Consider the following 15,409-nt stretch of genomic DNA (forward strand, 5'->3'; position numbering starts at 1 on the left):
AAAGGAGTCATCAGTGATGGAAAGTTAGTTCTGTACCATGAGAACATATAAAGATTGTTCTTGGCCACAGCTATTCTTTTTGCCACTTGCAGCAGCGGTCTTGTCGATCGATCCAAGCGCAGCTTCACTCAATGAGAATAAGACTCTCCTGAGTGACGCATGCAGGGCTCACCGGAGGCCATGGTGAACGGCCACTGTGTAAGATGGCGCTTCTCGCTGTTTGTCAAGCATCCGTCCGGCCCATCTCGCTGGGGAGGCCCCTGGAAGCAGTGGTTTGGATGTTCTGCTCTCCTTTCTTGGCACACATCCCACTCAGCAGAGCTGTGTTGCTGTGGGCATGGTGACCAGGCTGATGCTAAGTCTCCTATAAGATATAAAGATGTAAAAGAAGAAGAAGAAGAATTAGAAGTGTGGAGAAGCAGCGTGGCCTAGTGGCCTAGTGGATAGAGCACAGGCCTGGAAGTCAGGAGGATCGGGGTTCTAATCCCAGCTTCATTCATTCGATAGTATTTATTGAGCGCTTACTATGTGCAAAGCACTGTACTAAGTGCTTGGAATGGACAATTCGGCAACAGATAGAGACGATCCCCACCCAGTGACGGGCTCACAGTCTAATCGGGGGAGACGGACGGCAGAGCAAAACAGAACAAAACAAAAACGAGACAACATTATCACGATGAATAGAATCAAGGGGATGTACATCTCATTAACAGAATAAATAGGGTAATAAATAATATATACAAATGAGGACAGTGTTGAGGGGAGGGGAAGGGGGGTGGGAGGAACAGATGGTGGGGAGGGGAGGGGAAGGGGGCTCAGCTGAGGGGAGGTGAAGGGGGAAGGGGGAAGAGGAGAGGGAGAAGGGGGGAGCTCAGTCTGGAAAGGTCTCTTGGAGGAGGTGAACTCAACCACTCTACCACTTGTCTGCTGCGTGAACTTGGGCAAGCCACTTAACTTCTCTGGGCCTCAGTTACCTCATCCATAAAATGGGAATTAAGACCGTGAGCCCCATGGAGGGACAAGGACCGTGTCCAATCTGATTATTTCATATCTACCCCAGTGGTGGGAACAGTGCCTGGAACATAGTAAACACTTAACAGTTACCTTAAAGACAACCATGACTTGTTCTCTGTTGCTTCTCCTGTAGATGGGGAGCATGGGGATAGGCCTGTGTATCTGGGAAATTAGTTGTGGTCTTGATAGGAGGCAGGGATCTGCAGGAGCCAGTAGCCACCTTGCTAGAAGCCCCCTAACCCAGTAGCCCATAGGGGCTCAGAGAGGCCACCTGTTTCCCTGCCCCGCCCCCCTCTGACCACCCCCACACCGAGGATGAGAACAGGGAAGGTTTCAGAATGGCTCTGGTGAGCAGAGGCAAGGTTTCCTGTTTCCTGTCTTCACGGGCCGGAAAGAAAAAAAAAGCCACGTCCTCAGCTCCGGCAGCTGAAAATAAGAAGATCAGGTGGCCGAGCCTGAAACAGATCATCGGTGGGATTCACTGAGCGCTTACTCTATGCAAAGAGCACTGAACTAAATGCTTAGGAGAGTACAGTGCAATAAAGTCGGAAGGTAAGATCCCTGCCCTTAAGGATCTTACAACCTAGTGGGGGAGACCGATGTTAAAATACGTTACAGGGAGGAGAAGCAGCAGAATATAAAGTTAGGTCCATAAATGCCCTGCACGAGGAGGAAGGATTAGTGGCCAAAGGCATAGGTGACAGAGAAGTACTGAAGTGCCGGTGGTGGGTAAACGGGGTGGGAGATGAGGGATTAATTAATTAAGGGATGTGACGTTAGATGGGGTTAGGAGATGGGGAGAGCAGTAGTCTGCTGGATATGAAGGATGAGTGAGGCCCAGGCACGAGAGAGGGGTTGAGCAAGAGCTCGGTAGTGAGAGAGGTGAAAACAGAGCACAGTGACGAGGTTGGTATTAGAGGAGGGCAGTGTGCAGGCTGGCTTGTAGAGGGAGAAGAGAGACACTAGATTGGGGAGAGAGGAGTGAGGCTGGGTTGGGAGGTGAGAGTAATGGTCAGGAGGGATTGCCGGATGCAGAGAAGAATGGGAAGGCGTTGGAGGTTTCTGAAGAGCGGGGAGACGTTTTTAAAAAGTGATCTGGGAAGCAGAGTGAAGTCTGGAGTGGAGAGGGTCAAGGCCGAATGCAGGGAGATCACTGAGAAGGCCGATGCAGTAATCTCAGTGAGATATGACAAGTACTTGAATAAGCATCACGGCAGGTCAGATGGAAATAATTATTATGGTGTCTGTTAAGCGCTTACCGTGTGCCGAGCACCATTCTAAGCACTGGGGTAGATACAAGGTAATGAGGTTATCCCACATGGGGGCACACAGTCTTCATCCCCATTTTACAGATGAGGGAACTGAGGCGCAGAGAAGTGAAGTGGCTTGCCTAAGGGTTTTAGAGATGTTGTGAAGGAAACACTGGCAGGATTTGATGACAGACTGAATAAGGAGGGAGGGAGAGACAGAAGAGTTAAGGATAATGAAAGACACGGAGGGGAACCACCCACTAAGTGGTTTGCTCAAGATGTGGGAGAATCAGAGCCCCGGTTTAATTGAGGAAAAGTCTGAGGATTAAAGAATGCCTGCATTTTGCTAGGATTTCTTTTATACCCATTTGACCATGCACTGATGTCATCTTATGTTCAGTGTAAGTAATTCTGTTAGTCAATTACATTTATAGAGTGCTTACTGTGTGCAGAGCACTGTACTCAGCACTTGGGAGGGTACGACATAACAATATACCCCGCCCACAACCAGTTAGCAGTCTAGAGGGGGAGACAGACATTAATATAAAAAAATAAATTCCAGATATGAACATAAGTGCTGTGGGGCTGGGAAGAGAGATGAATAAAGGGTGCAAGTCAGGGTGACGCAGAAGGGAGTGGGAGAAGAGGAAAGGAGGGCATAGTCAGGGAAGGCCTCCTGGAGGAGATGGGCCTTCGATAAGGCTTTGAAGGAGGGGAGAGGAATTGTCAGTTACGAGGCGGGAGGGAGGGAGGTCCAGGCCAAAGGCAGGATATGGGAGAGAGGTCAGCGGTGAGATAGGTGAGACTGAGGTACTGGGAGAAGGTTAGCATTAGAGGAGCAAAGCGTGCGGGCTGGGTAGGAGAGTAGTGCGGGGAGGTAGGATTATTTAAAAATGTTGGTATTTGTTAAGCGCTTCCTATGTGCCGAGCACCGTTCTAAGCGCTGGGGTAGATACAGGCTAATGGGGTTGTCCCACGTGAGGCTCATGGTCTTCATCCCCATATTTACAGATGAGGGAACTGAGGCCCAGAGAAGTCAAGTGACTTGCCCACAGTCACCCAGCTGACAAGTGGCAGAGCCAGGATTGGAACCCATGACCTCTGACTCCCAAGCCCGGGCTCTTTCCATTGAGCCACGATTGTATATTGAAAGGCACCCACTTCTCACCTCTTTCTAATATAAAGTAGGGATGTCTATGTGTTCGTAAACTGGGGACTGTCAATTCCAGTTGAGACCAGGCTAATTTGGAGGAGGGGCTGGGGTTCAGGGTTGGACGGTGGAAAGCCCAAAGATTTGCTTTCTCTCCAGGGGCTGAATCTTTGAGTCATCGTACACTGGCCGTGATTTACCTATAAGCAGTGTGGTAATAATAATCTTGGTATTTGTTAAGCGCTTACTATGTGCAGAGCACTGTTCTAAGCGCTGGGGGAGATACAGGGGAATCAGGTTGTCCCACATGAGGCTCACAGTTAATCCCCATTTTACAGATGAGCTAACTGAGGCACAGAGAAGTGAAGTGACTTGCCCACAGTCACACAGCTGACAAGTGGCAGAGCCGGGAGTCGAACTCATTACCTCTGATTCTGAAGCCCAGGCTCTTTCCACTGAGCCATGCTGCTTCCCATCTGTGGTCTGATGGGAAGAGCACAGGCCTGGGAGTCAGTGGACCTGGGTTCTAATCCTGGCTCCACCATTTTGGGGGAAAGGTATTTGTTGAGCGTTTACTATGTTCCAGGCACCGTACTAAGTGCCGGGGGAGATACGAGCTAATCGAGTTGGACACAGTCCACATCCCGCATGGAGCTCACGGTCTCGATCCCCGTTTTACAGATGAGGGAATTGAGGCGCAGAGGAGTTAAGTGACTTGCCCCAGGTCACACAGCAGATAAGTGGCAGTCCCCGGGCTTAGAACCCAGGTCCTTCTGACTCCCGGGCCCGCGCTCTATCCACTAGGCGACGCCACTTCTCACTTGCCTGCTGTGTGTCCCTGGATAAGTTATTTAACTTCTCCGTACCTCAGTTCCCTCACCTGTCAAATGGGGATTCGATACTTGTTCTCCATCCTACTTAGAACGTGAGCCCCACGTGGGACGGGGACTGCGTCCGACCCCATCGGGACTGCGTCCGACCTATCTCGTATCTAGCGCAGCGGCTGGTGCGTACTGAGCACTTAAGAGATACCACCATTTCTTATAATTTCACAGGAGATGAGCCCGCGGAGCTTTCCACCAGAAGTGGGGAAGTCCGGGGACCTTGGGACAATAAATAGATACTATTGAGTGAATTTCCCAGGTGAGTACCGATGGTCTGCGATGGGGGGAGTCCAGGCAGTCGTAGGCGGTGGCTGCTCCGGAGTGGTACAGGGGAGGCGGGTGTTGGGGAGAGGGCTGTGGAAGCCCCTCGGCTAAACTCCGATCCGCCCCCCGTGGACCGTCACTCGGAGAGAGACGGACAAATCCCGCCCACGAGCTTCCGAACCCGGTTGGCTCTTGCGCTTATAAACGGGAGCTTCTCGGTGGACTTGAAAAAACGAGGGTAATAAAATGTAGCGTATTAACACTACAATTCAGCCCAGAAGTTGTTGAAGACCTAATGCAGATGGTCATGATTTGAAGGATGGCTGATCGTTAAAACACAGATGGGAGTCTCCGAGATGCCATCTGGTCCAACCCCCTGCCTCCGACCAGGTCTAAAGCCGAGCCCGGAGGCAGCAGGGAACACCTTAGATTTTTCCCGATGGCTTCCCCACTTCCCTCTCCCTCGGCCCCTCCCTGGGACCCCCGTCCCGGTGCCGCTTTCGGAATGCGGCCAGGAGGTCCCGAAACCAGCGGTCCGTGAGTTTGGGGAGGTGGCCGGGAGCCGGTGGGACGACTGAGGATGGAGACGGACCACCCACCTCTAACCCAGAAAGGCAGGCGTGAGGATGGGGGCGGGGAGCTCCCCTCTGATGACAGGGTCTGTCTTCCCACCCCCAGGCTCCCACCGGCCCCCACGGCCGTCGAGCTAGGCCCCGGCCCAAATCACCCCGGGAGGGATGCCTGTCTAACTTGTTTTTAATATCTCTGGAAGGAAGTTCAACCTGCTCAGGGTTTGATGACCCTGATAGTCAAGAAGCCTTCCCGCCCGTCAACCTCCCTGACCCAGACCCCGGTGTCTCACTGAACTCCGAGCCCGAGGAGAAACAGACCCTAAAGGGAGACCGTTTCCGGATGCTAAAGGGTTACATCTGAAACGCGCTCGAAAAGCCAGTCCAACCGCGGCAGGGGTGGGGAATGAATGCAAACACATTTCCTTTCTCTTAAAAAACATAGTGCCAAAATTCAGTCTGCATCAGACCTTGTAAATACGCGACGGCCGGAGGGCTATTAATACACTCTGCTGCCTCCGGAGGTTTATTGTCCGTTGAAATATTTCCAGCCTCCTTGTGCAGCTACTTCCACGAGCAGCTGCTGAAAAAGTCTGGGATGGCTTCAGCTGAAAACGTCTGGGATGGCTCCGGCTTCGTGGGAGGCACGGCCCGGGGAGGAACGGGCCCAGGCCGCTCCTCGGAGAAGCCGTTTACCTTCCATCTGGAGCTGCGCTAGACGCGCCTGATTTAGCGGCGCTGCTGGGCTGGAGGACTCCTATCGTCCTCCTTCTCTGCACTCTGAACCCCTGCTGGGCCTGGACCCGTTAACCCCTTCCTTCCTCCTCTGCTGAAATAAGGAATCAGTCCCTGGGGGAGATGGAGTCTGCCCTCCTGAGCATACTGGGACAACGCAGATGGCCTCGGCGTGCAGGGGAGGGGGACAGGCTGGGAGAGAGACCATTTAGACCAACGCAAATGAGATGGGGTCATTGCTGACCCCACGGTCAGGGATTCCAATCCGATCTTTTCCCATCGGTTCTTTTCTTCTTCTTGCTCCATTCACCTCTGGCCCTTCTTTCTTAAAGATGGGCAGGTAGACCACAGTAAAGACCAGCATCAGTCAATCGATCCATGGTATTTACTGAGCTCCTGGTGTGTGCAGACTCCTGGGCTAAGTGCTTGGCAGAAAATAAAACCACAGAGTGGATAGATGGGATCCCTGCCCTCAGGGAGTTTACAACCTATCAAGTGTACCAAACTGAAGAGAGAGGAAAGGCTGAATGCTTTGTCTACCTTCTTCCCTGTGGAAGATTTTAGTCTTTGGCCCCATGGACCTCCGTGACCCCCGGGACCCCAGCGACCCTGAGGACCCCCAGTCCTTTGGGCCAAGGCACGGGATGAGGGTTGGAAAGTATGCAGCCATTTGACAGAAATCTCTAACTTTAATTACTGGTTCCAAACCCCCTGGAGTCTTTCCCGATTCAAGTTTTACAGCTTTCAGCTACTCACGTGACCTTTCCGAGAACAGCCCAAAGCCATCATTCAGACTGCTCGCCCGGGCCGTCTGGGTGGGAGGCCAATAGTCAGAGGAGCCTGGGATCCCAAGGTACAGAGTAGGCCGGAACCTAAGGCCCTGACCCGCAGTTGCTCTTTTCCCGCTCTGGCTTAGGGGATGTTGATCTGGAACCCACCTTCTGTGACAGTCTGTCGGGTGGCCTCGGGAGTTGGGCAGCCCACTTCACTTCTCCATCTCTGGGCATGACTTGACAGACCCTCGCTGATTCTCAGGGCGGGCAGGGAACTCTGAGGAGCAACACCTCCGTGACTGACAATCGAATCGGAGCAGGGTCCCGGCTTTTCAGATGGTCATCGAGATGAGCGATCATCTCAGGGCGGCGCCCAGCAAGGGGAAACGGTGCTTTTCCCAGCCCTCCTATGATGGCCACCACTGGGGACCTTCTAAGGATGAACTTCTCGAGATGGCTGCCACTTGTACACGCCCAAGAGCTGGTGAATAATAATAATAGTATTCGTTAAGCGCTTACTCCGTGCCAGGCACTGTACTGAGCGCTGGGTTGGATACGAGCAAATCGGGTTGGACACAGCCCCCATCCCACGCGGGGCTCACCGTCTCGAACCTCATTTTACAGATGAGGAAACTGAGGCACAGAGAAGTGCAGTGACTTGCCCAGGGTCACACAGCAGTCAGGTGGTGGAGCCGGGATTAGAACCCTTGACCTCTAGGTCCCAAGCCCGGGCTCTTTCCACTAAGCCACGCTGCTTCCCTACTCGCCTGCTGTGTCACTTTGGGCAGGTCACTTACCTTCTCTGTGCCTATCTCATCTGTAAAATGGAGACCAGTCAATCAATCAATCAGTCATATTTATTGAGTGCTTACTGTGTGCAGAACACTGTACTAAGATCTTGGGAGAATACAATACAACAGAATTAGCAGACACATTCCCTGCCCATAACAGTCGTACAGTCTAGAGGGGGAGACAGACATAAATATGATTAAGACCATGATCCCCACGTGGGACATGGACTGTGTATCTGGTTAGATCGTATCTATTCCAGTGCTAAGTATGGTTCCCGGCACATGATAAGCACTTAAAAATACCATTAAATTTTAAAAAAAACCTCTTAGTGACCATTCTGGACGAAGTGTCTGAATGGTCTGTGTCCCTAAACTGCCCAGAAAAAAAGAAAATGGCAGAGTAAAATGATAATAATATTTGTGGTCTTTTTAAATAATAATAATAATAATAATAATGTTGATATTTGTTCAGCACTTACTATGTGCAGAGCACTGTTCTAAGCGCTGGGGTAGATACAGGGTAATCAGGTTGTCCCATGTGAGGCTCACAGTCTTCATCCCCATTTTACAGATGAGGTCACTGAGGCACAGAGAAGTTAAGTGACTTGCCCACAGTCACACAGCTGACAAGTGGCAGAGCCAGGAGTCGAACCCATGACCTCTGACTCCCAAGCCCAGGCTCCTTCCACGCTGCTTCCCCATATTAAGTGCTTACTATGTGTCAAGCACCAACCTGACTGCTGGGGTAGATACAAGATAACCAGATCAGACACAGTTCCTGACTCACATAGGCCTCACACTAAGCGGGGAGGAGAACAGGTATTAAATCCCTAAGCACTGGGGTAGATACAGGGTAATCAAGTTGTCCCACATGAGGCTCACAGTCTTAATCCCCATTTTACAGATGAGGTAACTGAGGCACCGAAAAGCTAAGAAAAGCCGAAGGTCACGCAGCAGGCAAGTGGCAGAGAACCCAAGTTCTCTGACTCCAGGGCCCAAGCTCTTTCCACCCGGTTCTAGAGCCACAAGAAAAAAAAAATTATTTGTATTGGGTAGCCTATTGCTGGTCAGTAGGCGGAAGAGTTCTTACCTTCTCTTTTTTCAGCCTTACCTGATCCGTATGAAAATCATTTCATTCTCTACTACTGATCCGTATGAAAATCATTTCATTCTCTACTACTGAACTCCTTATCCAGTTCAGTATCCACCCCTGTTGTTCTAGCAAAGAGCCTTCCCCAAAATCATGCGCAAACCCTTGGCTGGCATCCGAAGAGAGGAAGAACAGTAAAAACCTGATTATAAAACAAAATCTGCTCAACCGCGAATGTGGGTCTGTGACTTTTTGCGTAGAGGCCTTTCCTCTGCAAATACTTTCTGGACTCGGCGCCTCGAACTCTCCCATTGGTCTCCCTACAAGTCGAGAATTTGCCATCGCTAAATCAGTAAAGGGCTCCCTGGAACCAACTCCTCCATCAAGAAATCTCTGGTTCCCCCCGCCAAACTCGAAAGACTTGGCTGCCTTCAACAGACGCTTTCAAGTCTCGTGATCGTGGCTGGCTCCATAAAATTGGCCGCTTGCCAGTTCTCTCTACCAAACCTAGGGGAGATGTACCCAGCCACCGATTTTCCAGGGCTGTTCCACAGCCCATATATTTATCCTTTGATATGTTTCTGATCTATTTACAATATTCTCTATCATTTATGTCAATTTTCTCATAGCTGGCAGAGTCGTCGATTTGTGTCTCCTGCCTCCTTCTTTATATAATAAACTCCTCAAGTTCAGGGGTGGTGTCTTTGCTGTACATTCTCGAACACAGTGCTCTGCAGAGTTAAAACTGCCACGGACCCTCCTGCACCATATATTGCACGTGAGTGCCTGATCCTCAGGTTTCAAACAAACAGCCATACTCTCTAAAAGTCCCGACCAAACCAAACGAAGCTCAAATCCATATCACGTATCTTTTTCCCCAGTTCTCCATCGATGACTGCACGGTTGCACGTCACAGTGCTCCGCACATGGTAAGCGCTCAGTGCAGGCCACCGATGGACTGATGGAAACCATCACCCACTACAGAGAGTATTTGAAAGGCGCCGGAGGAGACATTTGGGGCCAGAAGGCTGAGCGCTCACATAGGGCACTCAGTTCTCCTCACTAACCCCCATGTCACTCAAACTGGGGACAATTAAAGCTCACCTCCCGACAGACCTTTCTGGAAAACAGGCCAAGACGACAAGATGAGGAACTGTTCTGTGTGTTGGGAGGCAGCTGGCAACGTTAAGCGGGAGGAACAAAGCTGAAAGGGTTTTAATCTTGAAATCCTCACTAACCCCTGGGTTGCACTGTGTCTCCTTGTCACCAGAAAGGCAAATCGATCGATCAGTGGTATTTATTGAGTCCCTTACCTGTGCAGAGCACTGTACTGAGCGCTTGGGAGAGTACAATGCAACAGAGTTGGTAGACTCGTCCCAGGCCCATAAGGAGCTTATGTTCCAGAAGGGGAGACAGATGTTAAAATAAATGTCTACGTGGCTTGACCCAGCACCGGCACGTCGGTTCCAAGACCAAACCGACGGGATGAACTTCACTGGATCCCTCCAAGTAACAGAGGGTGAATCTGCATTGTTTCTGTGTGTGTATATATATATATATATATACACAAAAACACACATATATATATGCACACCCATATATACATGTATGTATGTGTGTGTATATGGACACACATATATACATGTATGTATGTATATATGTATATATGCATGTATGTATATATATACACGTGTCCAGCTCAGTCTACCTGTGTCCAACCCACAGGATCTTGCTTCTGGACCACGAGCCTCTCCCTCAGCACACACCACCCCACACGCACACACATACACGCAAACAGCTCTTAACCTCACCCTTTCCCCCACGAAAGAGATCATTCAACCTCCAACTTCCAGATGAATAATGAGTTGATCCACGCTCTACACAAGGGAGCAAGAGTTTGGTTGCCAGATTGCCATTTTTAGAAGAAGGAACCGGCTTTCCCCGCCCCACCACTCCGCCAGACGGGCAGTTGCTGTGTCACTCAAAGTGGGGACAATTATAGGTCACCTCCCGACAGACCTTTCTGGAGAACAGGCCAAGACGACCGTTCTGTGTGTCGGAGGCAGCTGGCAACATTCAGCGGGAGGGGCAAAACTGAACGTTTTTTTTAATCTCCAAAGCCTCTGTGAGGAGAAAGATTAAAGTTACATTCCTGGCGTGCTGCATTCAAAATCATCTAAATGGAACTATGTGGTATTCCCTGCTGGTTTTCCCTGGCTCCCAGTGGAAAGGGTGGGGGAATCCTTATGTGAACTTATGTGCCCAGCCCTCACCCGCTGAAGGCCCTGTGATTTTTTTTGGCCTTAGACTGAGATTTCCAGGGGCGTGGTCCTCCTTGCTGCCTGGAGCTGGTGACAGTTCTCTTTCCAGAAAGGCAAATCAAAGCCCAGAATGGGGATGATTTCCACACATCAAGTAAGGTCAGTCAGTCAGTCAATCGTACTGATTGAGCATCTACTGAGTGTGGAGCACCAGGCTGAGCAGTTGAGAGAGTGCCATATAACAATAAATGGACCCGTTCCCTGCCCACAGTGAGCTCACGGTCTAGTCTGGGGCTCGGGCATCCTTGCCCCGGGGGCAGAAAAGCAGAGAGGATTGTTCTGGGGTTACCCCCCTCCGACAGGACTGGAACTCCAGAGTGGAATTTTCCTACCAGATGGGCCTCAGAAATGCTGGTGAAAGCAGCCCCGGGAAAACGGGAGAACTGAAAAAGAGGCTCCCAAATGTGCCAGGGGCCTGAGTGACATCCCCCAGGGCAGCTCCTGGAAGACCATGGGCTCCAGAATCAGATCAAATCCCAGGATCGAGGACAACCCGCAGCCCAGGGGTACTGACGTAAGTCAGCCCCAGCGCTAAATGGTCTTGCTAGTGCAGCAGGGGCAGGTGGGCCATATAGCGGCTACTCTGGCATCCCTTGGATTGATCCCGACTGCAATACTAGCCCCCAGTGCATCCATGATGAAGCTAAGGGCATGGTCTTGTGGGAAGAGCACGGGCCCAGGAATCCACGGACCTGGGTTCTGATCCTGACTGCGCTGTTCGCCTCCTGTGTGACCTTGGGCAAATCACTTAACTTCTCTGTGCCTCAGTTACCTCATCTGTAAAATGTGGTTTCAATACCCATTCTCCCTCCTACACAGACTGTGAGCCCCCTGTGGGATGGGGGGCTGTGCCCAATCTTATTATCCTTGTTTTTTTAACGGTATTTGTTAAGCACTTACTACATGTCAAACGCTCTTCTAAGTGCTGGGGGTAGATACAAGGTAATTAGGTCAGACACAGTCCCCATCCTGCATAGGGTTCACGGTCCAAGTAAGAGGGAGGACAGGTTTGGAATCTTCATTTTACAGTGGAGGAAACTGAGGCAAGGAGAAGGTAAGCGACTTGTCCGAGGTTACACAGCAACCAAATGGCAGAGCCGGAATTAGAATCCAAGTCCTTCTGACTCCCGGGCCCATGCTTTTTCCACTAGACCAAGCTGCTTCCCTAGCTGGAAAAGTATGTAGCACGTAGTAAGGGCTTCGCCAATATCACAGTTATCATTGTTAAGGCGGAGAAAAATAAACAGGGCCGTCAGGCACCGATGATTTCTGTGGGCAGTGATCAGGCAACTTTGGGCTCAACTGGGCTCAACTTCTGCTCGAGTACTTGATTCCACAAGATGGATTTGGGCCCGCCCCTTATTCAGAGCAGCGGCCTGTTGAAACGCTTGACCTCTTTTTGTGACTAGGAAGTTGCCTCCCGCAGCTGCCAGCGTTACTGGATTAATATAAGGGGTTGGAAACTTCAAGAACTGAGAGAGAAGTCTACAGGTGAGGTTGGACAGCAATCGAGCCCCTTGTCGGGTAGGGATCGTCTCTATCTGTTGCTGAACTGTACCTTCCAGGCACTCAGGACAGTGCTCTGCCCCCAGGAAGCGCTCAGTAAATACAACTGAATGAATTCAGTGCACAGCGGAGAGTTCACCGTGTGCTTGCGTACTCTCGGGCCATAAAAGTAGGTAGTAGATGAAGTAAAAGCAGTCGTGAAGTACTTACCATGTGCAGGGCACCATGGTGAGTGACCGAACACACGCAGTGGCAGAGACGATGATTTCCACATCACCAGAGACCTATTTGCATGGTCACGCCACACTTATGTAACATGAAAGTCCTTGCTGGGTGGGAGTGGTAGAAGGTGTGGGCAGGAAGGGAAGCCATCAGGATTGCTCCACCCTCCGGTCGGGTGCTTAGGCAAACCACAGGCGATAAGACTGTGAGCCCCGTGGCAGGGATCGCTAAAGAGCGGTGGGTAGAGCGAGGTCTGGAGAAGGGCCCCTGTGGAGGGGGTCTGCCGGGCGACCCAGCAATAAACTCAACTCTGTTACCCCACAAATGTCTCCGGCTGTGGGATGTTCCAGGGAGTTGAACTAGGTCTGTCCCCCATTCGGACTCAAACCACAGACATGGCCTGCTAAGGGGAGACGCAGGGAGGAGCCGCTTGGGGTTCTGGCTAACAGGGTCCAAAACTCTAAACCTTTCGGGAATTAAAGGAAGGACCAGAGCCGGAGAGAGGCAAGGCATTCGATGGGCTCTATCCCATCCTATCTTGCCTCGATCACTGTGTCGGCCTCCCGTCTCTCCCCACACCGGTCCATAACGCCTTCCTCGGCTGCCCAGGTTATTTTTCGACCGAAAGATTCAGTTCGCATTTCCCCACTCCTCAAGAACCTCCGGTGGTTGCCCATCCACCTCCGCATCAAACGGCGACTTATCGTCGGCCTTAAATCACTGAATCACCTGGCCCCCTCCTACCTCACCTTGCTACTCTCCTATTACAACGCAGCCCTCACGCTTCGCTCCTCTAATGCCAACCTTCTCACTGTGCTTCGATCTCGTCTATCTCGCCGCCGACCTCTCACCCACATCCCGCCTCTGGCCTGGAATGTCCTCCCTCTTCGTATCCAACAGATTATGACTCTCCCTGACTTCAAAGCCTTACCTTTGAAGTTCATCTCCTCCAAGAGACCTTCCCTAACTAAGCCCTCCTCTCCTCTTCTCCCAAGCCCTTCTGCATCGCTTTGACTTGCTCCCCTTATTCATCCCCTCCCAGCCCCACAGCACTTTTGTAGAGATCTGTAATTTTATTCATTTATATTCATGTCTGTCCTCCCCCTCTAGGCCATAAGCTCACTGTAGGCCACGAATGTATCCGTTATATTGCTATATTGTACTCTCCCAAGTGCTTAGTACAGTGCTCTGCACGCGATAAGGGCTCGATAAATATGATTGGCTGACTGACCTTCTTTATTCCTTTTCCTCTCTTATCTCCCAGACCACGGCTCTTTTTCAGTTTTTCCTTCCAACAGAAGGAGAAGAGGACCAGAGGACAAGGAGGCCCCAGACGCCAGAGTGCAAGAAAGGTAGTGGGGAACAGGGAGGGAGCAACGAGAACCTCTGACCAAGCTAGAAGTCCGTGGAAGACAGGCAACTGAGTCCATTTCTCGGGGTGGAAATTTCAGCTCGCTCCCTCTCCCTGGGCACTGGGTCCGGCGGGTGACCAGTGGCCAGATGACGGGGCGAGCCTTTCAGGAGACAGAGTGATGAAAGCAGCCACGGCTCTCCGGCACCCTTGACCTAGTATTTTTTTTTTTTTTAACGGCAGACTTGCCAGAGGATGCACTGGGTCAGATCATCTGAATTGCAAACAGGTACCCGAATGCGAAACAAGCACTCTTCTCTGTAATTCCCCTCTGTGTTCCAAGAGCTCGGTTGCTCTTGGCACTGCTTGCGACACAAAGCAGCCTTGCCTAAATAGCATGGAATATGATCCAGCCGGAGGAAGGGCAGCTCCATGACTGCCAGGCAGGGGGGAAAATAGCTCTTTGGTTCACAGACAGCTGAGCAGCAGCAGGGAAGCATCATCTGTCTCCCCTTTCATGCTCCTGAAGAGAGGCAGGGTGGGAGAGAGGGGCAACCCCCCACCCCTTACACACACACACACACACACACACAATACTTATGGCTAATTAATCCCGGCAACCTGGCAGAATCATTAAGGAGAGTTCTTCCTCACTCATCACTGTCTTTACAAATCACCTGGGTTCTTTATTTTGGGTTAACTTGGGAAAGAAGAAGAAGAATAATAACATTTGTTAAGCACTGGCTATGTGCCAAGCTAAGCACTGGGGTAGATAGAAGATAAGCAGATCCCACAATCGTAATAATAATGATGGCATTTGTTAAGTGCTTATCATGTGCCAGGCACTCTACCAAGTGCTGGGGCAGATACAAGCAAATTGGGTTGAACACGGTCCCTGTCCCACAAGGGGTTCACAGTCTCAATCCCAATTTTACGGATGAGGGAACCGAGGCACAGAGAAGTGAAGTGAATGGCCCCAAATCATTCATTCAATAGTATTTATTGAGCGCTTACTATGTGCAGAGCACTGTACTAAGCTCTTGGAATGTACAAATCGGCAACAGAATCACACATCAGACAAGTGGCAGAGTCAGGATCGGAACTCACGACCCTCTGACTCCCGGGCCCATGTTCTGTCCTCTATGCCACACCGCTTCTCAAGGGGTTCACAGTCTAAGCAGAAGGAGAACATCGTGTAGTTTGTAGACGCAATCCCTTCCCTCAAGAAGCTTGAAGTCTACTGTGCGCAGAACACTGTACTAAGCGGCCGGAAGAGTAGATGTAGAATGAGAAGACACAACCCGTGTCTTCATGGAGCTTACAACCTACCTTGTGCAGGGCCAAGTACCAAGCACTTGGTAAAGTACAAGGCAGTTGGAAGACTCGATCCCTGCCCTTAAAAGAGTTCACAGTCTGGTGGAAAGCGGCCACTTGTGGGGAATCCAATTAAGGCCAAGACTACAGGAAGGAGTTGGGAATCCAGTGCAGA

General features: G+C 50.9%; 1 long non-coding RNA gene across 2 annotated transcripts; it reads left to right on the forward strand.

The window, feature by feature from the left end:
• Positions 1-1,467: 1,467 nt before the first annotated feature.
• On the forward strand, positions 1,468-13,915 carry LOC114807681. Of its 2 annotated transcripts, none has more exons than XR_003755752.2 (3): positions 1,468-1,566; positions 4,470-4,557; positions 13,834-13,915. It is a non-coding gene; the product is annotated as an uncharacterized LOC114807681 (long non-coding RNA). The 2 variants fall into 2 exon arrangements; XR_003755753.2 differs by lacking the exon at positions 13,834-13,915 and adding an exon at positions 5,683-5,759.
• Positions 13,916-15,409: the final 1,494 nt, after the last annotated feature.

This window comes from Ornithorhynchus anatinus, chromosome X3 (genome assembly GCF_004115215.2).
Source record: "Ornithorhynchus anatinus isolate Pmale09 chromosome X3, mOrnAna1.pri.v4, whole genome shotgun sequence".
NCBI classification, from domain to species: Eukaryota; Metazoa; Chordata; class Mammalia; order Monotremata; family Ornithorhynchidae; genus Ornithorhynchus; species Ornithorhynchus anatinus.